Source organism: Notolabrus celidotus, chromosome 22 (genome assembly GCF_009762535.1).
Source record: "Notolabrus celidotus isolate fNotCel1 chromosome 22, fNotCel1.pri, whole genome shotgun sequence".
In the NCBI taxonomy this organism is placed as follows: domain Eukaryota; kingdom Metazoa; phylum Chordata; class Actinopteri; order Labriformes; family Labridae; genus Notolabrus; species Notolabrus celidotus.
This window is the reverse complement of record NC_048293.1, coordinates 16,046,393-16,072,389: the sequence shown is the minus strand read 5'-3', so window position 1 is coordinate 16,072,389 and position 25,997 is coordinate 16,046,393. Positions and strand designations below refer to the sequence as shown.

At 41.2% G+C, this 25,997-nt stretch overlaps 1 long non-coding RNA gene across 1 annotated transcript in view; it reads left to right on the top strand.

The window, feature by feature from the left end:
* LOC117806636 overlaps positions 1–16,141 on the top strand; it is a 37,991-nt gene extending 21,850 nt beyond the window's left edge. Inside the window, exon 3 of the long non-coding RNA XR_004629712.1 lies at positions 15,816–16,141. This is a non-coding gene — a long non-coding RNA (uncharacterized LOC117806636). The remainder of the gene's footprint in view (positions 1–15,815) is intronic.
* The last annotated feature ends 9,856 nt before the right edge of the window (positions 16,142–25,997 follow it).

The window sequence follows — 25,997 nt, the reverse complement described above, 5'->3', positions numbered from 1 at the left end:
CAGTTCAAAATACTCATTATGCAGATTTGGAGGGAATTAGGAGAAGCCTTACGCAACCTTGAATTATGAAAAACATGAAAGCATACGTGTGGATACAGCAACCCTGACTCCAACAAAATACCTTCTATCCAACAAAATACCTCTAGTACATCTAGTTGACTTTGTCTTGTATGTTTTGAAGCAATCTCAAATAATTTTTTTTTTTGTATTGCAGCCACTGGATCATCAAATTCACAACAGCCTTTCCTGGTGTTCTGTTTGATTTGGGGATTTGGGTGAGGTTAAAAATGGAAGTTGAGTGAGAGAACAATGCAAATTCCTCTTTGAATCAAACATAGCTCTAACATGCCACTCCTCTATCCAATCTAAAATAGCTCAAATAACCCGCTCACTATACATTATTCTGCTTGGTACATGATCACTTACTTAACAAATGCATAATTTTACAGCAAATACTGACAAGGACACATTTTAATGATCGGAAATTGGTTATATTCTTATCCATGGTGATGTTTTTTTTGTCTCAAATCATCCATTATACTCGAGCTTAAAGCAGCATCCAAACATTGCCACCAACAGGTAGCTCTGCAGCCTTCTTAAACTGAGCTAACTTAGCTGTTATGACTTGCATTGAACTGACAATTGCAACTGATGATGAGGTTGAACAAGGTGAACCGGGCCACATGACTCACCAACTCCGCACCTCACCTTTTCTGCTTCATTACTGTCAGAGTTTCCATATGTCAGTCAGTTAACATCACCATATCCTGTACCCTGTTCTGTTGTGATCACTTCATGCGCCATCCTAAATTCGTGGATTTCTCCATCCCAAAGCCACCAGTTTTAGCGTTTCCTTTTTTTTTTTTTTTTACCTCTCCTGCCATTTCATTATGTACCATCTCTTTCTAACTGTAAACAATCTGACATTAAATCAACCAAACCTCTGTTGTTGGATTGGTATGATTACAGTTGTCCACCAGAGTCTGTGACAAGAGCCGTAACAGTAGCAACAATGTGCTGTTGAGAAATAACAGACTGTTCGAATACAGTATTGACCAATCCGAATCAAGCATTTCAGACAGCTGTGTAATAATATTTAGCGTTGTAGCATCTCCAATATGGCCACCACCATTGTTTGGCCTCAAAAGCCATCTTCAGAAACCATTGGATGACGTCTACAGCTGTGTCCATGTCTTAGAAAGACTATGGTAAATGGGTAATTTGAGTTGCCTAAACAAATACTTGTTAGTTATTCATGTTTTAGCTTCCATGCTGATATAAACAAATTCAGTACTTTGATAATGGATCTTTTAGAAGCTACATTTGTGTTCTTACTAATTCAACGTCTCTCCAAATGTTTAAACAATTAGATAAAACAAGACATATATTCCAAAGCAAATTAAATATGCATGTGTGTGATTATTTTAAATGCATATATTTGCACATGAAATTGTGCAACCACACACGCGGTGTGTACCTGAAACATCAGGCAGCAGTTTGATTCATTTACTAAATGACTTCCCCGTCAAGGTAAGCAGAACGAGGTCCTGTCCTGAGACAAAAGGGTTGGCAACTTCTCTCTCCCTCTTGGCTGGACTGCAGACCCCTGCACATTGTAATCACATTAAGCAGTGTTTGATGTATTATGTCAAGTTTAGTGGCGACCTCCCAGGAGAGGGTTCACAGAAGAAATTTAACATAGCTGTAGTCCATGTGTAATTAAAAAGTATGTTATCTCTAGACAGAATGTTATGGCTAAGCATTGGCCTGGGTCCAGCTAACGTTGATATAATCCCACCCAGCTCTGTTTCTCTGTCGATGGGGTCACTGGGTCACTAACTGCCTCCTTGTGTGTTATTCAGCCGCACTGAGACAAGGGAAGCCTCTTTGGAGAGTCTGAGTCACAGGGTCTAAATACTGTTGGGTATCACCCAGCCTGGTTTTTATATGAAAAATGGCAGGGATCTATCGCCTGGGCATATTTTGTGCTTTTTAGACTTCCATGTGTGAAGAAAAATTGAGAGAAAACCAAAAATCCTCCCACTCTGGTAACACACGGCTTTGCTTAAAGGAAAAAATATGGAGGGAATATCGTGAAGAAAATGGCTTAACTTGGATCATGTCATATGTTTGTGCTTTAAAGGCTTGTTTTAATCAGTTCCAGAGGATTAACCAAATAGGACAATTTTACTTAATGCTGCTCAGAGTAATGATGAATTATTTCATTTTACTGCAGCAGAGAGTCCACAGCTCCAACGTTCAAATATGCAGATTGTATCAGGGGTGATCGATCTGGGACTCATTAGTGATAGAGAGAGGTTTTACACAACTGGCCTGTTCGCTGCAGTGAGCTAAGAGGAAGTTCACAGTTCGATCAGCCAGCAAGCAGATGTAGGGAAAACTCTGAGAGCCTTGCCTTGTTTCAACTCAGCTTTAAATCTGCTGGAAATCCTGCAAAAAGCTGCTGAAGTAGTAGAGAATATAGAGGGTAAGCCTTACAGTTCTTCTCAGTCTCCAATTACTTTTTGAATATTACATGAAAAATGACAGAGATTGAGTAGAGAAAGTGCACTGTAAAAAATGGACACAGCCACTGTTATGTCTTTTCTTTGTTACTTTTTTCCCTCTACAATGTTGTTTCCCTGTAGCCAGAAACAACCATATATGGACAAACGGGTGGAGAACAGGGAGGGGCACAATATCACAGTGCTTTTTAAGGTTTTGCAGTTTACATACTCAGCTAGGTCATTAACTAGTGGATAAGCAAGTTTACCATAATTTTCCCACATCATGAGCATCTTTTTATGTTGGTGTTGGACCAGAGTTGTTTAAGAGACCTTTTTGAACTAAGCTGTTCCGCTTCATGAAAGCAAGCATGGGGAGAACAACACTTTCACCAACCAGTCTTGTCATCACTACAACATGTATCCTCTCTAATCTATTAATACAAAAAAACAACAACAGTCATTATTGACCAAAAGACACCTACAACAGGAACACAGCCTTAGTTAAGCTTAAGTGACTCATAGCAAACAACTAGCGGCTGCTTTCTGTTACTTGCGAAGTGTAGTTGGTAGGACTGGGTTAAAAAAACTGTACTTATTTTGTGCTGTATTTGGAAAATAAAGTCATAACACTCATCAACAGCCATCAATAAATTAGGTATTTTGAGATTGTGGCGAGATCTCTGTGTTTTCCTATGCCTCTATCGAGCAATCTTTAAATTCCAGTCAGCTCTGACCAATCAGAACCAATCTCCTAATTGGTCCTCCTACATCTTCCTGATTGAGCGTGCACTACGATCTGTTAGTGGGCTGGGTTTACAGGAGCAGAGGGGGGGGGGAGGGGTGTAGTGAGAGGAAAATCTGGTGTGGAGGGGTAGTGTTGACATGCCAAATCTCTCCCTGAACTAATGTTTATTCCAGGACTACCAACAGCAGCTTTACTATCACTTATGAAGGTGACTTCTAAAGATATTCCAACCCTTAAAGTTAATGAAAAAAGGAAGAAAAAAAAAGCAGTTAGAGGCCAAAACCTTAATTTCCTAAGCTGTAAATTTCTTATATCTTAAATCTGAGCAGGTCATTATGAGGCCTAATGAGGATTGACTCACTTTTTAATTCAGCATCTAGTGGACACTCAAGGAACTGCAATGTTTTGCACATGATGCAGAACAAAGTGTCTACACAATGTGAAGAGGTGTGTCCTAAGGGGTGGCATGGGACTCCCTTAAAATCTGATTGGCCACCCCAGGTGCCACCCCAAAATCTGCAACACATTATCTTTTATTGGTACAAATTGTGGCTTGGGACATACGTCCTCAACCTTAGAGCTTGAAGAACTAACCTTATATTTTTTTGTACATGTTGCCACCATAGACTGTAAATAAAAATGGACAGCGTTGCTCCGCCTCTTCCCGTTGTACAGTTCTGAAGCCAAAAAATCCCTCTCCTGGGCGCAGCCATTGTGCAGCCAGAGCCTGTGAAGCCTTTGTAATAAGCTCCGCCCTACAGCGTAACGTCACAAGACGCTGTGTGCCCTTTGAAGTTTCGTTCTACGGCGGCTGTGAATCAAAGGAAACCCGGAAGTACAACCCCGTTTTTAAACTCTAATAACTAACGGAAAATAAACTTTTCAGAAAAAAGAGGACTTGGACACAAAACAGTCAAATACTAACTACATATAACCACAGCATATGGATGTGAGAAACATTCGTACGATGTGTATTTATTTTTTAAACTTTGACTGCTCCCCCATTCAGATTTTTTGACCTATACTGCAGCCAGCCACCAGGGGGCAGTCACACTGCTGAAAGCCTCACCACCAGGGCCGTATCCGGCACGCTTGGTTGCCACCCTGATGTGTTAATCAAAAAGGGAATACAACATATGTATGACAGTACACTGTAGTATTCAAGATAGATATTATAGGACATAAAGACTATGGTTATGCTCTTTGGACATGTACATGCTAACACTCATACTGTGCTCCAGGCCACCCCTGGGTAAGTCAGTGCTTCTGTTGAGTCACCCCAGGCAAAAAAAAAGTCTGGATCAATCCCTGATAATGTGTAGCCTTTTACTCACTTACACATGAACATCAACGTTATTGATGACATAGTTGTTGGTAAACTTAGAAAAAACATCGGGACTTAAGTTCAGGATTCAAGAGTGAATATTTTTCAAATCTCAAGACCAGCAGCCATCTGTAAACTCAGAAGCCAAAGTTATTTTTTGTTTCCTCTGATGGCTCTGAGACCTCTCTGTGAGTGCAGTGGGTGGTAGATGCCCAACATGTCTGAGAGTTTGGAATAAGAGCATGAGGAGAGCAGTTTGAGGCGTAATTGCCCGCCACAGGCCTGCCAATGGCTCTCTGGCTGTGAGAGCATGGACCAAGTCTTGTTCTGACCGGAAAAGGTCAAAAAAGAAAAAAAAACAGAAACAACTCTAACAACAAGGGAAAAAAACAGGAGAGTTTGGGAAGAACAAATCTTGCATCTGTAATATAATCCCAGTAGGCATTTGTATGAGTATTATGCACATATATTAGACCCTTTTTTTAAAAAAGAAAAAGATAACATTTTCATAAGGCTTACTTTCTCTAATTTAAATCCCTTTTGAAGAGGGCTTACAGTGCTTAGAGTCTCCGGTTGTAAATGATACCCACTCTTATAGTTCTGCATGGAAAGCAGATGCTGTAATTGAGTAGAGACTTGATTTCTTGCACAGTCAAATTAGCTGAAGATGACCGGGTAGTGAACTGCAGGAGGTTTAATTCCCCGTGTTTACATCACTGGCAGAGCCTTTGTTTTGTTTGATTCACTATGCTAATATGGGCTCCTCTCAGATTACACACTGAGCACTGAAACACTGCACACCAACTGATGTACCATATCTGCCTCACCCTGTAAACTCGCTGTAGGTGTCAAAATAAAAGGAACGATAAGACTGGATTATGAGCGTGTGTGCGTGTGTGTGTGTGTGTGTGTGTGTAGGTGGTGTAAAAGAGCTTTCAGCAAAGCTTTTCTTGACAGCACTAAAAATTGTTTTAATGATGCTATTAATTAAAAACTGGATTTAATAGCACGTTTTTAAGAATCAGCTTTACAGTTGACGTGCTCTTGTACAAGATTTATTCCACTGAAGTCAAACAATTATGAAAAATAATGTTTGATAGTAATGTACCAGCGGCGGCAGCAGGATTGCTTTTTTTTCAAACATATCCTGCCTCTTAAATGTGACACCTGCTGTGTCCCGAGTAACACTGGCAAAGTCAAACACATTGTGTGTGCTATGATTAAAGATGTGTTTAAAGGATTTTTATCTTTCAGGCTCAGTCAGCAAACTACAAAAAGCACAAAAAAAGGCTTTTGGGACATCATATTTGGTCCTCAGAAAATATTTACAACTGTTAATATGCAGCAGAACAATGCTGTCAGGCAAAACAGGAACAGGAATGCAAAAGAAGGAAGCATCTTGAGCAATAATGTTGTTTTTTGCATTGATATGTTTCATGTTGTACAAGAAACAGCAGATATTTCTTTGTGCGTATGAGTGTTTATAGTTTACTTATCTGATCTGAGCTCCACATCCTCTAGTTTGCTTGTGTCGCAGATGGAACCATTTTACATGTCAGTTGACCTTTCATCCAGTATTAACAGAACATTTCTCTCCGCAGACAAATGTAGCAGAACCTTTAATGGAGTGATCAGTATCATCAAGGCCACTTTGGACACGACTCAAGGTTCTCTGCTTGTGGAGCTGTTGGTTTGAATTTGTGCTTGTGAGCAGCTACAACCGTCCATATGCCTCCCTCCTGTGATCCTGCAAAGATTCCATCCTGTTTTTACTGGCAAGTTTACTGGGAGCTCAATATGAAAAGATACCTTTCAGTGGATTTCTTCATGCACTAGATCATTTTTCCTTTTGTCTGTGTATGTCAAGGCAAGTTACAGCATATTTAGGGTAAAGGTTACAAATACACAGTGAACTTGGAAATGACTGATCAGAGGGATAAATATGAATCTGCAGGATGTGAAACTTTTAGTGGAATATGACTGTGCAGCAGACTGATGTTTCCACAAGAGGGCAGAGATGAGACAAGTGCATTAGAATACGGCTTAAAAAAAATCGACTTAGAGTTCGTTCACGCAGCACACCTGAGCAGTGAATGTGAGTAGTGTTGCTAAACTGCATTGACTTGCACCAGAGATGGGCACAAGTCACTTTTTGCAAGTCCAGACCAAGTCTCAAGTCTTTCGCCACAAGTCTAAGTAAAGGGTTAAATCCTTGAGGGGCAAATCCAAGTCAAGTCTCAAGTCTCAAGTCTCAAGTCTCTCAGGATAGTGGCAAGTCCCAGTTGAGCTTGCAAGGTATTAATAGATACAATAACATGGCCAGTTGAGTCACAGCCAATAGCCTATGATCAGGCAAGCAGCCAATCATGATTTAGGATTTTGGCATGACACTGAAGCAACCAGTGACACAACACTGTTAAAAAAAAAGTGGTATGAGAAGTTTTATACTGAACATGACAAATTGATCTCATCACTACTTGAACAGAAGTGACGTAGGATACTGAAGGACTAGTCTGTCTCTCTCTGATCTGCAGTGAATGTAAGGCAATACACAGTGGGAGCGAAGGGAGGTCATCCACATACTAACTTTGGACAGCGATCTAACACGAAAATAATTAACAGTGGTCAATACTTAGCATACTTGAGGAGCTTGCCCAGGTGTTGTCTCTGGAGTGTGTCCGCCTGGGAAACATGCACAGGGGGTTACGGATGATGGGAGGGAATGACGTTAAGCTTGTAATGTTGATGAGACAAAATTACAAATCTCAAGTCTGCGTCGAGGGGTGAGTACTTGAGGGGTGAGTTTAAGACAAGTCTCAAGTCCCGTTTGTGTGTGACTAAAGTGCAACTTGGGTCTAAGTCCCAAACATAAGTCCCCATCTCTGGCTTGTACCAGTGTAGTCACTGCTGTTAGCCCGGTCTCTTTCCATTGACTTTGCTTTTTATTATGGCCATAAATAATCAAATGTTTGATCTGTTTCAATGTGGAAACATTCCAAAGATACTGGCATTGAAACACCAGTGAAAGATGTGTTGTTGCTTTTTATTAAATCAATATAGCTACCTACAATCTTTTATAGCAGGCTTTGGCTGAGAACCAATGACTGCCGCTTGCAGTTAAGGAAAGCAAGCCTCTTACTCTGTAAATGAATGTTTGCTGCAGCTGTATGTAACCAGCCAATAGGCAGAGTGCAGAAGCTCTTACTCTGGTGAAGACACATGAGTCTTATGTCTTTCTTTACCTCTTTAACAATCTCCACACCCATTGGCTTTCATCTGACCATGATAGAGTCTGGGAGTTCTTCACCTGCCAAATATGAGAAAAGAGTGACCACAACGGAGCAAATATGGAAAGAGAAAATGTGCAGATGTGGCCTGTCTCAAAAGTTAAGACAAAGGGAACAACGCAGACTGTGTCAAAAAGGCGCCATAAAGTGAGTACTGCAAAACTGTCTCCAAAGTTACCAAAGGACCTGTGTCAAAAACAAGCTAAACCAGTGACCAACTAGGACCTGTCTTAAATGTGAGCCGACAAGTGACATCAGCAAAACTGTCCCAACAATGAGAAGAACTGACCACCACAGACCTTTTTTCAAAAGTGAATGAAAACCTGATCACCTTGGACCTGGGCCTTGGTGTAGCCAGCACTTCTGCCTGAGCATAGACTTTATAAATAATGGACGTTGTATCCGTGACGTCACCCATCTGTTCCTGAGCGCTGTTTTGAAGCCAATTGTCGGCGGGAGCCATATCAGTAATGCTGAACTCAACCAAACTTAGTGTGAGGTAAAGAGGCGGGGTTTGAGCCTCCTAGCCAACAGCTACAGTGTTCCCATCTGTCAATCAAGTCAGTCATGTCCTTATTTGGGCAACAACTTGTAATCTTAATATCTTCTGAACCGTTGCGTTAGAAAAAAATTCACACACCCCCTATAGTGTGTGCCGATAGAGAAATTAGCTACTGTAGCCAAGCTGTTTTTTGAACCAGGCTGTAAACATGTTTATTAATGCTGCAAAGATCGTCTTTTTTGAATTGGTGTCTATGTGGTTTCCGGTGTTTCTGCAGCCAGCCTCAAGCGGATTCTCGATGAATTGCAGTTTATAACACTTCTGCATGGGCTTCATAGTTTGAGACCGGAGGTTGCCGCTTGCGCCCAAGAAGTGAGAATGGAGTTTGAGTTAGGGAACAGCGTTTAGCTGCACCTTTATTCAGAAACCTGTTTAAAGACAGTAATTAAAGCTCAACTGTCTAACATTAATTTCCATGTCTTAGAATATAAATGAGTGTGGATCCATTTTTCTGAATTCAGGGTGCATGTTCTTTTTTCACTGCTCTTTACATGTAGGAATTGTCATGGCTTTTTAAAGGCCAGAAAATTAAAGATGGACTGACAACTGATGAGAATGGAGTGACTTGAACCTGAAACAGATATCTGTGTTGTGCAAAATGACTTGCAGATGAGGTCATATGCTAACTGCCGCTAATGTTCCTCAATGGTGCCTTCCACTCAAGTTTTAAACCCACTTCCTTTGCAGAGTGTTGAGACTGCGAGATGGGACGTTTCGACATTTCTTAAAATCCTAATGGGTTTGACGCTGGGGGGGGGGAAAGGGTGAAACTTAATTGGAATAGACTTTTCCACCTCTAAATTTTAATGAACTGCTGGCTGAATGTCTCTTATTAGGTGAAATTGGCCATTAGCATTTTAAATGACCGGCTATCTTCATTATAATCAGGGTGAGATGCATTTCTGCGCTCGGGATCTATTGATTGCTTCACAATGTCAAAGTCTGCATGAAGACATAGAGGCAGACTGCGGGTGACGGGCCGAGAGAGGATCAGAGCAAGCAGTCTGAGCAACCAGGCGCAAGAGAATGGGAATAATCCGTTTTGCACACTTTCAAATAATTACAGTAATATGAAGATAATTACAGTGGAGGCAATGCTGCTTTATCATGAGACAAACATGTCCTATACTGTAATTCAATTTATGCTTCCTGTGAAAATAATCACTCATTCCGATTACACAGAGTGGAGATGACACAGCAGCAATTGCGTCTTGTGTTCCTGCAGAAGCAATGGATTTTAAATGTCAGCCTTCTATATTTTACTGCAGTAAACCAATGCTATGTGTTTGGGGATTAAGCAGAAATTACTTTTATGCATCTTAATTACATTCAAGCATTTTGGAGTGCTATTGTTAAGCGCCGTCATATGAGTGAAGCTGTGATGAGGATAGAAAACAAGCATCAAAAGCTTTTTTGCTAATTACTTATGATAGAAATTGCAGTTTCTGTGTCATACAATACATTTAAGCGCAGCTAATATTTGACAAGGAGTCATTTTAATTGCTTGCCTTTGAGATGGAGGGGAATGTTTAATATGAGGCAGCACGTAGACATCTGTAGTGATATTATAAAAAAAGAGTGTAACTCATTTCAACCCGCCTCAGAAGCACTTGATAAGAGAGTGTAATGTTAGGGGATTTATATTAAATGCAAATTTCATGAACGCCTTTGTTTAATAATCACTAATGATTTTTTAGTCTGAAGTTAGTTTCAAAATTACCCCGACTTTCTCCAATAGCGTTGACACTTTTTCAATTTTTGACTCAAAGCATCCCAAGCAAATATTTGAAAGCCTTTTCAGACTAAAGCAAACTCCAGACCAAAGTTGGCAAACATTTGCAGTTTATATCGCACAGACCTCATATACAGCCACAATCACATGTGCCCCTAACTCATTATCAACCTCCGAGCTCAAAGTATGATCACAATAATCTCATTTTAATTTGAGTTATATTGCAAAAAGGAGGGGGTGCACGGGGGCTGAATAATCAGATTGTCCTAGTTGGAGCGGTGGAGAGTTGGCCGGTGTTTGAGAATAATTCCAGATGGTGTTGAGCCGGCAGACTGGCATAGAGGAAAAGCTGGGGACCCCCCCTCCCTCAGACAGCATGCCATGCCCTCACCCCTCCACCCCTTTCTCCTTATAGTCCTAACTCTGATGTGTTTTCCTTTTTTCCTTCCTTATCTCCCTCTTTCCACCCCTCAGTCCCCTTCTGACCCCCTCAATCTCATTTTAGCCTCTTACCCCATTCCCCCCTCCTTTCCCCGCTGCATCTTTTTTGCTTATGCAAACAGCTCTTGCAGTGTGTTGCCCCTTCATAAAGCCACAACCAAAGCAGTGCCGCCGCCCCCCTCCCTGCTCGACCCCAACCCTTCTCGCTCTCCTACGGGGGGCGACAGAGCCCTGCCCTCCGATTACACTGGGGGGCATGAGGTTAGAATACAGCCCCGAGGGCCGGCAGCTGTCAATTAGTGATAACTGCTGAGAAAGAGAGACACACACACACGCGCTTTTGGACACACACCCCCACCCATCCTCAGACTTTCGTTAATCAGGGGGGCCATCACCTAGCAACGGTCCTGAGGTAGTCCTCAATGGGGATGCCTGGTGTGAGGCACACACAGAAGTGAAGAAGAGGGGGAGTGAGGGATGAAGAGGGAGGAAATTATGAGAGATGGATAATAAAACCGCTCCAGAAGACATTTGGACGGAGAAACAGTTGTTGTCTGCGTGAACTTTTTGTGTTATCTATACACTGTCCTACATATCCACAGGTGTTTGTGTGAACTACTTTCTTTTACCACAAAAAGTTCAAGAAAGTACAAAAATAATAGAACATGTTGTCTTCGGAAAGAAGAGACGAAAGACAAGATAATCCAAAAATAATGAAAGTATGCATTCTTCGACCCATTCAAAAAAAAGGGAGAAAAAGCTTTCATGGTGTTTGAACGAATGGTGACTGATATTCAAATCTTTTTAGTGACTGTATAAAAACATGGCTGACATGACAGCCGAAAAGTGAAGCCAAAACAAAACATTTAGAGCTCTGCCTTTAACATTGGTCCAAAAACTCTGCCTCCTCTACTTAAACAGATTAGTCATGAGTCAAACTTTGCAGTGAGACCATCAGCATCCACTGACTGTTAAAACATGGACGTGGTCTCAGTGATGTAAACCAGAGTTGTTTTGAAGCCCATAGACAGCAGTCGCCATTAGGGGTGCAACGATGCAACGATTTTTTGACACGGTTCGACACTTTTTCGATACAGAAAAAGAGATTTTTTCCATGCCTTTTTACTAAATTACCAACATTTGTTTCAGCTCAAAAGCACAGTTTTTAAATTGAATTAAATGTATCAGGGGCAGCTATACCTGACACATGTTCCGGTGTGCATGGGGGGGTTGTGTGTGTGTGTGTGTGTGAGTGTGAGTGTATGTGTGTCTGTCTGCGTGCGCATCTGCCGTGCGCAATACAGAGAGCAGAGGAGAATTGTGAACGCGCGACCATGTAGAGACAGAAATGACATCCCGTCATGTAAATAAGATAAATAACATAACGCTATTTAGTCTGTTAAACAAAAGAACAAGATATAGACCTGATCGATGAGAGAGGTAACCTTAAATCACTTCTGCTTTGACTTCCAGGGGGGGGGGGGCGGGACCTGGCAGGTGTGCCCCGATATAACGGCAGGGAAAACACTGTCCGGTATCAGGCTGAAGTCTTACACAGCATGCAGTATAAGACCACAAGTAATGCATATACGCACTTTAAAAACACATCACCCAATCTAGCATCACTACAGGACCACGGAACGACTCTGCTCTGCAACCAAAGAGGACACCATGCACCATGCTCTCGCTCACACGAGAGGGAACATGTGAACCCAGCAGACCGTCGTATGGCGATATATATTTCCAGATGAAGCACAGTTAAAACAAACATGACCAGCTTGGACTGAATGAAGATAGATAGATAGATAGATAGATAGATAGATAGATAGATCTTTATTTGTCCTTAATAAGGAGATTTGTTGCCACCGTCTGTACAGGAATACATGTATGAACACAATAAACAATAAACATCCACCCAGCCTCACAGCAATGGTGCCCACAAATATACACACCAGACACATATGCACACACTGGGCACATATAAAACACACCGAACACATATGAACACACTGGACACATATATGCACACCGGACACATATAAACACACCGGACACATTACAGTGGCATTCTGTTTAGCAGTGCTATGGCCGATGGGACGAAGCTTCTGCCAAACCGGGCCCGCCTACAGTAAGGGGATCTGTACCTGCGACCGGAGGGGAGTAGTGTGAAGACTGAGTAGAGGGGGTGTTGGGGGTCCAGTGTTATAGTGCGTGCTCTGCGTATGAAGGCTCTGTTGTTGAGGTCAGCCAGGTTGGGTGTGGGGAGGCTGATGATTTTGGTGGCAGTGTTTGTGGTGTGTATGAGTTTGTTTTTGTTGGAGACAGTTAGCATGTTGTAGTAGCAGGGGGAACAGTAGAGGAGAATGTGGGAGGAGCGCGCAGTTCAGTGGACCTGCGCTCGACAATGCAGCCCGGAGGAGTCGAGTGCAGATCCATTGAACTTTCAGCACAGAGTGCCATGTCAGAAGTTGATAAAATAAATATAACATTGCGTATTGTTTTCGGTTCTTAGGGCGTACCGAACCGTGACCACTGCGAACGGTTCGATACAGATACACTTATTGTTGCACCCCTAGTCGCCATATTGGATATGCTGACTGAACCTAACTTTCGTTTGACCTTACAAGAGGCCAAGAGGTGGAGTTGCGTCAACCCTTTAGCCTCCTCAGAACATTTACAGTGTGCCTGCCTGTCAGTCAAAGGTGTGTTGGTCCAATGAAGTTATTGTTTTCGATAAGGAGTAAAAAAAAATGTTGATAAAACAAAGCCAATATCATAAAAAAAAACAAATAAAAGCTAACAAGAACAGCATAAAACACAAACTGTGTGATTGCTGTGCAGACAAATGATATCTATGCTAGTTCCAGAAAACAAAAAAACATACAAAGCTTGTTTCTGGAGGGCAAGAAAGAGGGTAACAAAAAATAATGAGGCATTATCAAAGCAAGAAAACTAGTTTTTTACAGGGCAAACTTGTTAAAACAGATAAGTGATAGTTAATACATAATTACAAAAACATGGCAGAGAAAGGAAGTTATAAAATTATCTGTAAGAAAGGGAAGATTGAAATAAGAGGTGTTGATGTGTCGGAAATATGAATGTCAGAGAGTCCTGGTGTGTTAAAGTCATTGTTTTAATAAAGTTTAATGCTTTTCCTCTCATTAATACTGCACATGATGAGGAGCAGTGAAGTAATATGCATGAAAATTGAATGTGTCTCAATCAGGAAGGGCTTCTGAGGGATGTGCACACAAAAATAGCTTCATTGAAAGAAAGCGATGGCCTGCTCCTTAATACATTCACTTCATCAGCCGGCTTCATTGCCTCCTTCCTCCAGGCGAGTTCAGTTCTCTTGCAAACACATTAATATGAGGTGAATATGACTGCTGCATGCCAGAGCCAACCCCCCCCAACCACCTCCACCACCTCTGTCTGACAGAGTGGCAGCACACAGAGCCATGAACAGGTGATAAATCCTTGTCAGGTTTTATTAAAACCCAGCCAGGCCAAACAGAACAGCTCATATTGAGCTGTAATACCCAAGGAGACACTGTATGAGAGGAGGGAGAGAGCCTTCCTGTTTGGTATGCTCGCCAGCAGTGAACTATACTGTCTTTTCTCTGATGTCATTAAAGTGGATGTGGAGGAGGAATAAAACCCTCCAAGAACACACACTAACACCAACCCACACACTCACACACCTCTGCCCCCTGCTGGTCTGCAGGACTAGGGGGGCAGGTTGTCATTACTGCCTCCTAAATCCTCATGGCTAGAAATGACAGGGCGCTGAATTGAAAGCTTTGACACGACAAAGAGAAAGGCAAGGTGAACCTTGAAGTCTCAATCAAAACGAAAGCAATGCTTTAACAGGAAGATATGCTTGTACGGACCTAAATGTATGACTGAAGTGTCCCTGAAAATGTATTTTCTATTAAAACAAGTAACACAGATGATCCTCAGGCAGAGGCGCAAAACTACACTCAGTTTTTACCTTAATGTTCCCTGAGGAGTTCTAAAGTAGTGTCTCTACATGACCTACAAAAACAAACAAGACTATACTGTAGGGTTTTTTTCTTATTCATGTAAATGTTGTCCCTGGGTCAGTGCCAAACAAGCATATTCGGAGCCTTATAGAGGTTTTCTTCACATTTTCACCACTGCTATAAATAATACACATGCACGTAAAGAACAGGCTTAGCAAAAAGATAAGATGTACTGTCATGTTCACAGGGGAGGCGAGAGAAATGTTCCTCACAATGGCTCTGAGTAGAGTATACATACTTATGTTAAGACCTTGATAAACCACAAGGACTAACTCAATTTCTTAACCAAAGTGAGAGTGCTCACAGTATTTTACTTAAAGGTAGCCCTGCAAAGGTCATTTCCACATCTTGCAAATCTATAACTGAGGCCCTTATAATATTTGGGAGACTTTAAAGAACCTTTCTTTAATGTGTGCAAATGAGTGGGATTAGTATGGTGTTGCTTTTCTCATTGCTCCAGAGTTGTCCGCTATATTAGCCTGTGTACTTTCAACACATGTAAATGACCCTTTGAGAGGACAAAACATATGAAAATACGCTGTTTACCTTTACATGTTTATTTCAACAATTTAAGGTTTAGTCTTTTCCATTTTTTCAAGCTTTTTATAGGGCTTTTATTTTGAAAGCATGTGCTCTACTTACCTGCTGCAAAACAGGATGTATGAGAAATGCTGTAAGTTGGCATTGACAGATTACAAGGTGATGAAATGATTAATCCAAGATTTACAAGGTACTGTTTTTAGTATTTTTTGGATGACTCCAGGTGATTTTAGTAATGAGTCTTGGTGCATTTTGCTCTGTTTTCATATGTGGGGAAAGGTTACTAGCTTCGACTACTTCTCTGTAACCTGAGACCTATAAGATCTTGGCTTATACTGTCTGTTCATTTATTTAACATATCTCACCATATTTAAGGCTTTCAAAGCCATTTTAAAAAATATTGATCATTTTTATTTCCGGGGTGTTACATTTAATTAGGTTTGTTGTTGTTTGTATTCACTGCTGCTTTTACCAATTGAATGTGCACATCATTTGTCAACTGTTTGGCTTCACTTCATGGATTAAATATATTTTTCTTTGTGACTATGTTGTAAATATGTATGTATTTCTTGCTTGCATATGTATCAGGTGTTACAGTTAAATGATGTGTGTTATTTCTGTTTTGTCTGTACAGCTCTTTCGACATGTTGGTGGAGGATGATGACACTGCCTAATATAAAATAAAGGTCTCACAAACTACATCAGTTTGGGAGTCAACCATTTCCCTGGCTAGGGAGGCTACACTGCATCAGAACTGTGTTTTCTTTGGCCCACTTACACCTAGTATTACAATACAACCCGGTTGATTGTATAACAGTAGGAAAACTCTGAGAACAGCTGCCGACACCTGGAACTAACACAAGTCTTCAAATGTATCTTCAGTAGTCTACATCATTGCTGTTTTAAACATCATTAACTAATAAAAAGCTGTGATGCAGACTGCAGATAGTCGCACTGGACATGGAGAGTCGTCTATCCTTCAGTGTTACCAAGGGCACGTGTGTACACACTGTTGAAAGAATGTGGACAAATGCACAGCAGGCCACCTTTGAATGTTGCCTCAGTTTGTTTGACTTGAGTCTTTTAACTTGTGATCAGACCACTGAGGACAAATGTTAATACCAAGTGTAAACTGTCTAGATGACTGACATTTTCTCATCAAGTTAAGATGAAATCTCTCTTTATTTTGGTGCCAAGTGATGCACAATAACACATAATCAAGAACTAACAACACTAACTTTATAACAAAAAAGCTGAAGTACAAGCCTGTATTGTAAATGTAAGGAGAAGGACATATGAATTTGCAGACATGTATAAACTACAAACTTATGTGTAGACATGAATGCATGGATACGCTCTGTCTGTCTGTCCTCTGCATACACACACAAATACAAATAAACACCATTAATCATGAACACCTCTTGAGGCCAATTTATGCATTCGGTTAAATATTCTATTTTCTCTCCCCTCCACCATCAGAAGTGTTTTTCACAGTCGACCTCTTGGCAGGTCAACCTGCTGACTGAACAACAACAGAAATCATCACTTTGCTCATTATTTATTTACCTGGCAGAGGGGTACTTTTGAGACAATTAATCAAGTGGGTGAAAGATTTATAAGCAGCTTGACCGGAGAGCTCAGACAGTAAATTGGGCAGGTTGTCAAATACAGGGAGTGATCTGTGCAAACCAATTACTCTGTCATGTCATGACGACCCAAATAACCCAAGCTGGGGTTGTTGAAAAATATGAAGCTGAAAGTATGCCTGTGATGCTTCGGTGTTTGAGCAGCAGACTGGACACTGTCATCACTCTGCAGGGTGGAAAAAACCCAGCACACTCACTTGAAGAATGCACTCCTTGATGTGCACTTGGACATAACACACACTCCTCGTACACATGCCTCATTGAACACATTATAACTGGGCATTTTCCTCTATCGTCATGCTCAGGGTGGGAAGCTAAAATTCAGTCATCATGGCAAACAGCTTTGTTACAAGATTGAAGTGAATGCAGGTCATCTGACTTATCCTTATCATTTTTAAACCTCTACATAGTTTGACAAGCATACAAAGGACAACAGAATAAAATATGGAGCCTATTTTATGTATATGATAACCCATTAGCCGGTATCACAATGGTAATGTTAGCTAGGGAGTGGTTGTGGAATGCTAATATAACTAAGGTTTAACGTTGTTAGCCATTTGATCATAGGGGATTTGAAAACTGATCTCTTCAAGGCTTCAAAATGTATCAGCAACCAAATATACCATGTATAGCATTAAGCTAGAGGAACAACTTTAGCTAGTGATAAAGCTAACTTGGAGGTGGCTAACTCGGAGTCCCAACAAATCTGTATTAAAAATGTCATGTCCCGGTTTTGAACAATCCCTGTCCTGGATCCAATTGAAATAAACAATACACCAAGCTTCCAACACTGATTTGTCTGTATATATGTCAATCAATGTTGAAGCCAAGCCAATAGAAAAACACTGCAAGTCAAAGTTCAATGATTTGTCTGGACATGAATCAATCAATCTTGGTGTAGCGTGTTGATTAGCTTACCCAGCTTATCATACAGACAGGACCTTTGACGTAATGTCAGGTTAGCTAGCTGTCATGCGGAAAAGGAAGTCAGCATTTTCCAGACCCAGCAGAATTAGCGTTCCTCAAAAAGTACCAGGCATTGGATAAGCTGCAATTTGCAAGTGTCCAATTTTAGTCGTCCACAGTGGAAATGCTGACTTACAAAGTCATATTAAAATGAGCAAACACAAAATCTGGGTACAGACCAGAAGTTAAGGTACACTGATGAAAAATTGTACTATGAGTTTATACATGTGGGTAAAGCTACAGTGTCCCTATTTGGAGGTTTGAAAATATGGTCACCCTAGGTGGAAAGCTAACTATAGCTTCTTTCTTAACGTAGCTAAGGGGTTAGAAAATATGCTGTTTTGACAAAGTTAAGACTAAATACTGTCTCCTTTATCGTAGAATACTTTCATAAGATAAAATAGCTTACATGTTATTAGCTAGGAGTTCACTAAATGCAAACAGTAACAGGTTTAAGACAGTAGCTAGATATTAATTATGATGTTTTAACAAAAATATGTCTGTCTGTTCCTCCAGATCTGTTGTGTTTTCAGTTGCTGATCAACTTGATAGCTACAAAATGATGATTGTAAGTCAGATTCCCAAGGTTGGTACAACTTACAACCTGGAACCAACATTTTAACAACCTCTTAGTGTGACATCAGAGGAAAATGGCTGCCATGGTGCATTGAATTCGATGCCTAAAGTCACACACACTCTCATATGCAACAATGAACAAAACCTTAACAGTGCTGACAGTACATGTGGCTTTACAACTGAGTGCACACAGTGTATGTAAAAGCTTGTGTCATCTCAGCACATTTCTGCAGGACAGTCTGAAAGGAGATAGCCACACTCCTCCTCCCTCCCTCTTTTTCCTCTCTTTCTCTCTCCTTATCCCTCCTCTGTGTCTTTGTCCTTGATGACCAAGCTGTTGGGTGGTCTGTCTGACCGCGCTGACCCTTGCGCTTGGGCTGACGTAAATTTGCTAATGGTTAGCGTCTTGCTCCTCCTGTGACAGGGCCTTTACTGTGCTCAGCTGATGTAAGCCGGTGCTCCTGCAGAGGTAAGGTGGGATAAGGGGTGCTAGTGAGGCTGTGTGAGGTGTGTGTCTGTGGAGATACTTTGGACTATCTCAGCACTACTGTTGCTGCCTGAACACGGCATAAGCATGAAAAAAGAGATTGAAAAGCTGGGCATCATACATGCAGAAGAAGCATTGGGCAACTTGCAAACACACAAGCTATGCCCTGAGTACTACTACAGTTTCTGTATTTGTGAGTAGAATCACTCCACTATGTTTGCCAGCAAAGGTCAGAGAGCAGAAGCTGGCTTCTTGCCAGGCTGTGTTCACAAACCTCAGTTTGATCAAACCAGCAACTTTCACTTTGTTCAGAGAGTGACCTTATACAAATGTTTGTACTCAACTGACTCAAACAAAAAGCTCATCAGGCCATCATTTCTCTTTATGGCATCAGACAAAATCACTACAGTTAAGTTTGACCTTTCTTTTACTAAGTACAACATTTGGCAACAGTCTGCAACACTGTGGCTATTCAGACACTCTAAAGTCCTGTTAAGTTTGAAAAAGACAGTCAGGGGCAGGGCCTCTGTTTCGTTTTCTTCATGATTTATAAAAGAAAGACGAAAAATGGAATCTTAAATTAGGGGAGCTAGAATGAATCACAGGCACTTTGGAAGTGATAAACTTGACCTGACACTCATTCCAAATGTGAAAAATCCACTATGACTGTGATTCATTGGATTCATTGAACTGAACAGCCAGTTCTTCAAGTCTCGTATAAATGAGGGATTCATTTGATGCTTTGGCTTCCAACAAATAATTTTCTAAAAAGTAAACCCCAAGATAAAGTGATGAGTTGGAAAACCAAATGGTGTCCATACAGCTTCCCAAAAGTACCCCAAGAAAAGAAAGCATTTTAAAATTCTATTTAACAATATGCAGTCCTCCAATAATTACCATTTTATCTTGCGCTCCCATGGTAAACACATGTAAATCCAAGGCTATAAAGAGATTGTTACCCTGTCTCATTAGTGCAACACTGTAGCTCTCACAGCTGCAAGGTCTTAGCAAAATCTTGGCAAAGCAAAGTTGGATGGTGTTCACTTTCAGCTGTGATAACTGTTTGCTGTCCATTGCAAAAATACAGAGAAAGAGAGGGAAAGACAGGACAGGAACTGATTCCCCGTTCCTCGCTGTAATTCAGTCATCCATTTACTGTAAATATACAGCTGGAAAAAGGCAAAGCACTGGGCAAACGATGATGTTTGGACTGCCAAATTAAAAAGAAATCTAACAGCACGGCTCTTATGACACGCAAGAGAGTATATCCTCTGTGTGGTTCATCTCTCAATCTCTTCATATACTTCGCCTTCTCTGTATAAACACTGCAATCAGCGCATCTCTCTTCCTTGCCATGTCTAACCCCACAAACCAAAAGCAGATCACGTAAAAGTATGTTTTACAGCCAGGGTTCAAGGAGAGAAGTGAGGGGAAGCAGAGGAGCCCGCTGCTTCTTTTACGACGGTACACGGAGAAAGTGAGCTGTGGGGAGAGAGGACTATCAGAGAAACCCAGAGAAGGGTCAGGGTTGAAGTGCACCATGCTAACAGCAGCTGCCTGTAAACACAAGCACACCTGCCAATCGGCAAGTGTCTGCGTGCTGAGGAGAGGTTAGAGCTGTCTCTCCCAGCTCTGTTTATACACTAACCAAACAGAAAGAGAGGAACCTGAAGAGTGTCTTCAAAGACAACCTGACTCTCTGTAATCACTCCTGTTTGGGCTTTGATCTCAGGGAGGGGAGAGAGAAAATAATTACATGTTTCTGTGCCCTTTTACAATGAATGTAAGCTGATGTTAGATTCAAATCGTATGGTAATGGGAGGTTGTCTGTTGCGAATGTGATGGGGAGGTGTTGAATGCTACTTGAGGGAAATAAAACAAGACCCGCTGAGACATTTTTGTTCTACCAGCCCTGAAAGCTTCTGGCAACCTGCCTCAGTCTGCCTCCGCTGAACACAGAGGAGGGGTCAGAAGACGACGTGGGGGCTGACATTATCTCGCCCCTGGTGCACTTTGCAAGAGGGGAGGACATACTGACTGACTGACTGACTGACTGACTGGCCACTCTGCATTTCAAAGCGCTCGCACTTATTTGTTCCTTGGTCCGTTTGGAGAAAATATGCTTTTTTTTTTGTTGCTTGGGCCCTTTCATGAGTGTCTTCCTATGATCTGTGTGATAACGCAGCAGACCGAGAAGGGCATCGGGAATCTATTTTGCAGACATTTTTCTTTTTCTTTCATCTTCTATCAGTATAAAAGCCCTACACATCAATAAGTCTACAGCACAGAAAGAGATGTCCTTATTTTGTCATAATGGATGTGAGAACAGGACAGACACTTTCTCAAGAGGTCTGGACGGCAACATGTAGAAAAGATGAAATGTCTGGGGAGTCAGAACTGGAACAAAAAAAAAGTGAAGTGTTACTAAGTGCTCGAATTTTCAGAATACGTCATCTGCTTCTTTTGATTTGCTACACTGAAGCATTAGCACACTAGTTTGTTACCACTGACAATATATTAATATGGACGACATGCCCATCTCCTCACATGGTAAAAAAGCGAAGCCAACATACCATCTACAGTAGATGGGTGCCAAGGCATGTTCTGAGGCTATCTAGCTGTAGGAACGTGGGGCTAGACGTCACATCCCTTCCACTAACCAAAGCACCTATTTCATTATTTACTGATAAAACAGCAAAGACCCCCTCAGGTCAGTACAGTCAACAGCACAACATATTCTTGTGTAGGTTCTAAGCAGACTCTCAAGGTTATGGAGAGTTTAATGACTCCTGTGTCTGTGTTTGTTACGTTTTCTCTCACCAATCCTCCATCACTCTGCTAATCTGGTTAAATATGCTGCAGAAGAAGTAATCGTCAACAGAGGTCTCAACCGTGATGTCACATCCCCTCCTTTAAACATCAAATATCTAATTAAACTAACATTTTGTGGAAAATTACCCTATGCACATACATCAGCATAAAAAAGTAACTGCTAAGACATAAATTATGTTTAAAGGTGACATATCACGCTTTTTTCATCAATATATATTGGTCTAAGAGGTCCCCAAAACATGTCTTTAAAGTTTATGCTCAAAAAAACACTTTGAAATCAGATTTTGGCATGCCTGAAAAGTCCTTTTCTTCAGTCCTCCTCAGAACACTCTGTGTTCCCTCTGACCACGCCCCCTCAGGAAGTGGATGTGCCTCGGCTGTCCAGCACGTTGATCTAATGTTTACATGTTGGCTGAATATACACGGCTGCTCAGAGATCACGTTACTTCAACCCTCTGAATCTGATCCTGACGGAGAGGCGCCTGTAGCAGGACCTTTCTGAACCATTGGTCACAGATTTAGTGTTTCTTGTTGTTTTATTTATCAGTATGTAGACGTGTGTCTTGGTACAAAGCTACGAACATGTAGCTATGAGGCTATGCTAACTAGCGCTAGCACTTATCCATGATAAATAAAAATCATCCACTAGATCTTCAAATCTGCAGACGTGGGGAGTAAAACCGACCTCTGCCAGAAAGGCAGCAGGACCTTTTCTGAAGGATTGGTCACAGATTTAGTGTTTTTTGTTGTTTTATTCGTCAGTATGTTGACGTGTGTCTTGCTACACAGCTACAGCTACAGCTATGAACATGTAGCTATGTGGCTATGCTAATTAGCGCTAGCACTTATCCATGATAAGTAAAAATCATCCTCCAGATCTTCAAATCTGCAGACGTGGGGAGTAAAACCGACCTTTGTGTTTATTAAGACAGCCTACAACTAGCATGCATCCCTCCTAAGCTCCTTGTTAGCACACATTTGTGCAGGTAATGAAAAACGGAGGAGGGATTCAGTATTATTTTATACAGTCTATGGGCTGAACAAGCTCCGAGCTCTGATTCCGTGACAGACCGGATATTGTTGTGACGTAACAAAAACACGGAAGTCTGAAACGGCTCGTTTCACACACATTTACAGAAAGGTGTAGAAATCAAAACAGGGGCAGAATGGATTTTTTTCATTCTCGGGGGGTTTGTAGACATACCAGGGACACATATTTCAGGTAAAGAACCATTAAAAAGTCAATTTTGCATGATATGTCACCTTTAAGATGTTCTGTTCTGTTTTGATCAATGTTCCATTTGCCTTAATGATGAAGGCGGCCTGTATGACTATACTACAACCAGTCACTAGGGGGACATCTAAAAGTTTTGGCTTCACTGTGGGGGGACCTATTGTGGCGTGCATGTTCTTGTCAAGCTTCAACTGCTGTTTAAGAATGAGACTAATGCAAAAACACTGCAGTTCCCAGAGTGTCGGGTGTGGTAGCTGTTTGCCATACTACTAAAAGGCTGCCACCTCTTGGTTTTCAAAATGCCTATTCAGAAAACATTGATTGGTGTCACAGAGACTATGTCCCTGTTTTATACAGTCTATGGTTGTAACTTGTTAGTGTGGGTGTTTAGCAGGCTGTGTTGACAATATGCTACACTTTTCACAGTACTTGTCTACTCTGCTCCTGCTCATCCAGGCACAGTAGCTTGTAGTGTTAGAGTGCAAGGCTGTAACCTTTAATGTGCTGGTGTTGCTAGTTCTCCCACTCTAGCCTTACCTTAAACTTCAAGTCTAGAGTGAGTCATTTTTATGTCAATGAATACTTTGGTCACTGGTTAAAAAAATCCTGTTTTTAGAACTAGAATTTTGTTGTTGTTAAACATTCGGACTCAATAGGGCGCTCCTTCCCGTATCGAGTTTTGAGTTTATGCTTCATAATAGACAAAATGTGATTGAGCGTTCTGGTCAGAAACCCAGCTTGCCTTGACTCTTATGCAATTACGAGCGAGATGTGAGGACGTGTAATCAATTGAGAAATCTATGACAGTTCCTCCACTCAGAACACATGGGGAGACAGCCAGTCATCCTTCACATGCCCTCTGTGACTGATGCATCTACTTCCCGTCTACAACATGTATGACCATATTGCATGCGCACACAACATTGGATCGTGCATAATGTATTGAGGTTGTCTAAACATGATGATGGTGAAACCAGCAATAAGTATCAGTCATCCTGCCAGGACAACGAGCCTCCATATTTGAGTGATTGAGCTTTGAGAGAGCTCAGTCTGAGTGCCCAGAGTCTTGACTGTGTCTGCATCTGCAGGCTTTGACCCTACAAATAGAAGTGACCTCACTCGGCTGGTCTCTGCAGTGTCCTCACTGACTGCTAAAAGCATTTGAGTAAAAAAAATAAAAGCAATCTTTCTCACTCACCGTTTTCTACAAGCCCAACAGGATTTCAAAGGCTTGAATTGGTTTTCTGCTTAAACGATGAAATTACCTCTTTCAGACGCAGCGTGAAATTGTTATAGTGACGCAAACCCTGTTAGGAAAAGGGACAAGGTGGATTGTGTTAAAGCAGGTTGCACATGTTTCCAGTGGACAGTCACCAGCATCAATTCTGGTTGTCTGTTACTTCACGTGTTATATTCAAAAAGGAGACGTAGGTGTGGAGTTTTGTTTAACATCACTTTTCAGTGGTTGGAAAGATAAAGGTAAGATAACCAGCAATTCATTACTTTTCCTGATTTGGTTGTGGTGTTATATTCATAAAATCATTAATTTCAACAGCTCTTTGGTACAGAGAAAGGAAACAGAGTCATGCTGAGGGCCTCTTTGGTAATTTTGTTCAAATTTACTGTCCTGCTCTTAAACTCTGTCCTTACTCAACTCCAGTCCAGCTGGTGGCAGTAATACCTCTCTACTGGTTTGCCAGCTATCAATAAAACTACAAGAGAAAGGAATTCACACACATCAATCACAAGATACAGAGGGGGAAAAAAAGCTAGCATTCATCATCACAAGAGTAATTTATACGATTTGTAAAAAATGCTCTAAGCAGGGGCGTGTCAAGACCTTTTTGACTGAGGTGCCCTAACTGATGCACCGGATCAAGCAGGGGTGGACTAAAGTATGAGTGCACACGCACAAGAATGAATATAATTCATTCCTTTTCTGTCTTACTTATCATGTCTACTTTAACTACTAACATTTGAGTATCATACAGATGTTATATTCCTCAGTATAATTTTTTTTATTAAAACATGACAAAATAGCATTGCTAACTCCTAGTGCATTGGAGTTTGCTTGCAACTTGTGATGGCCTGTTAGCTCACCTGTCTTATAAGATATATGTGTGTAATATTTTTCTATTATTTAAAGGGCAAGCAAAAAAAAACGTGCCATATTGAAATACAAAGAAAGCTACATGCATCCTGTCGCAACACAGTTGATTTTTAGCATAAGTCCTGTCTCTGGCAAGGCACATAGCCAACCACAGTTGAGGATTTTGTGGTTGCACCTTGGGTGGCCGATCAGATTTCAAGGGGGGCCCATGACACCCCTTGACGACCATTTAGACACGCCTCTGGCTGCAAGAAACTTGTCCAACGTAGGAAGCAATTTTGCAACTTTAGGAAAGAGCTTGTTTGACTGTTCCCTGTTTTTTCAGTTTTTATGATATACTAAGCTAAGCTAACTAGCATTTTGTAGAACAGACACGAGAGAGCTATCATACAGTTTTAAAAAGAGAGCAACAAAGTATGTTTCCCACAATTTTGAATGGTTCTTTAAGAAGTGAACTCTAAAAACATGGCTGTTTCCAATATAAGGACTTTGAAAGAGGATCAAGACTAATGCAGAGCATCAGAGATATTTTTTCATTTCACTTATTACCCTTCTTTCTTAAACTCTGACCTCTACAGCACTTGTAATTCTCAAACATAAGAGGTGGTGAATAAAAAAAACACTTATTTCTGTTATAATAAATTGTGTCTTTTAGAAAGGTGATGGGAAACAAGCTACAGTGCATTGTTTTGCAGGTATGAGGACTTGTTGGGATTTTGGGAATGGTGAAGATGTCTACTTGAAAGAAAGAGTGTAAACATAATGTCTTCTGGCAATACACGCCAGCACAGCAGTGCCAGTCTTACCACATCCTGTGTAATACAGAGATGACACATTACTGTATGTAAGGTAGACCAGCACCTGAGGGAGTGTTTGCTGAGCTCGGCTGCTGTCATACCTGTTATTGGGCAGAGTGTGGATGCAGGGAAGCAGGGATGGAGAGATGGAGGAGTGGAGCCAAATGG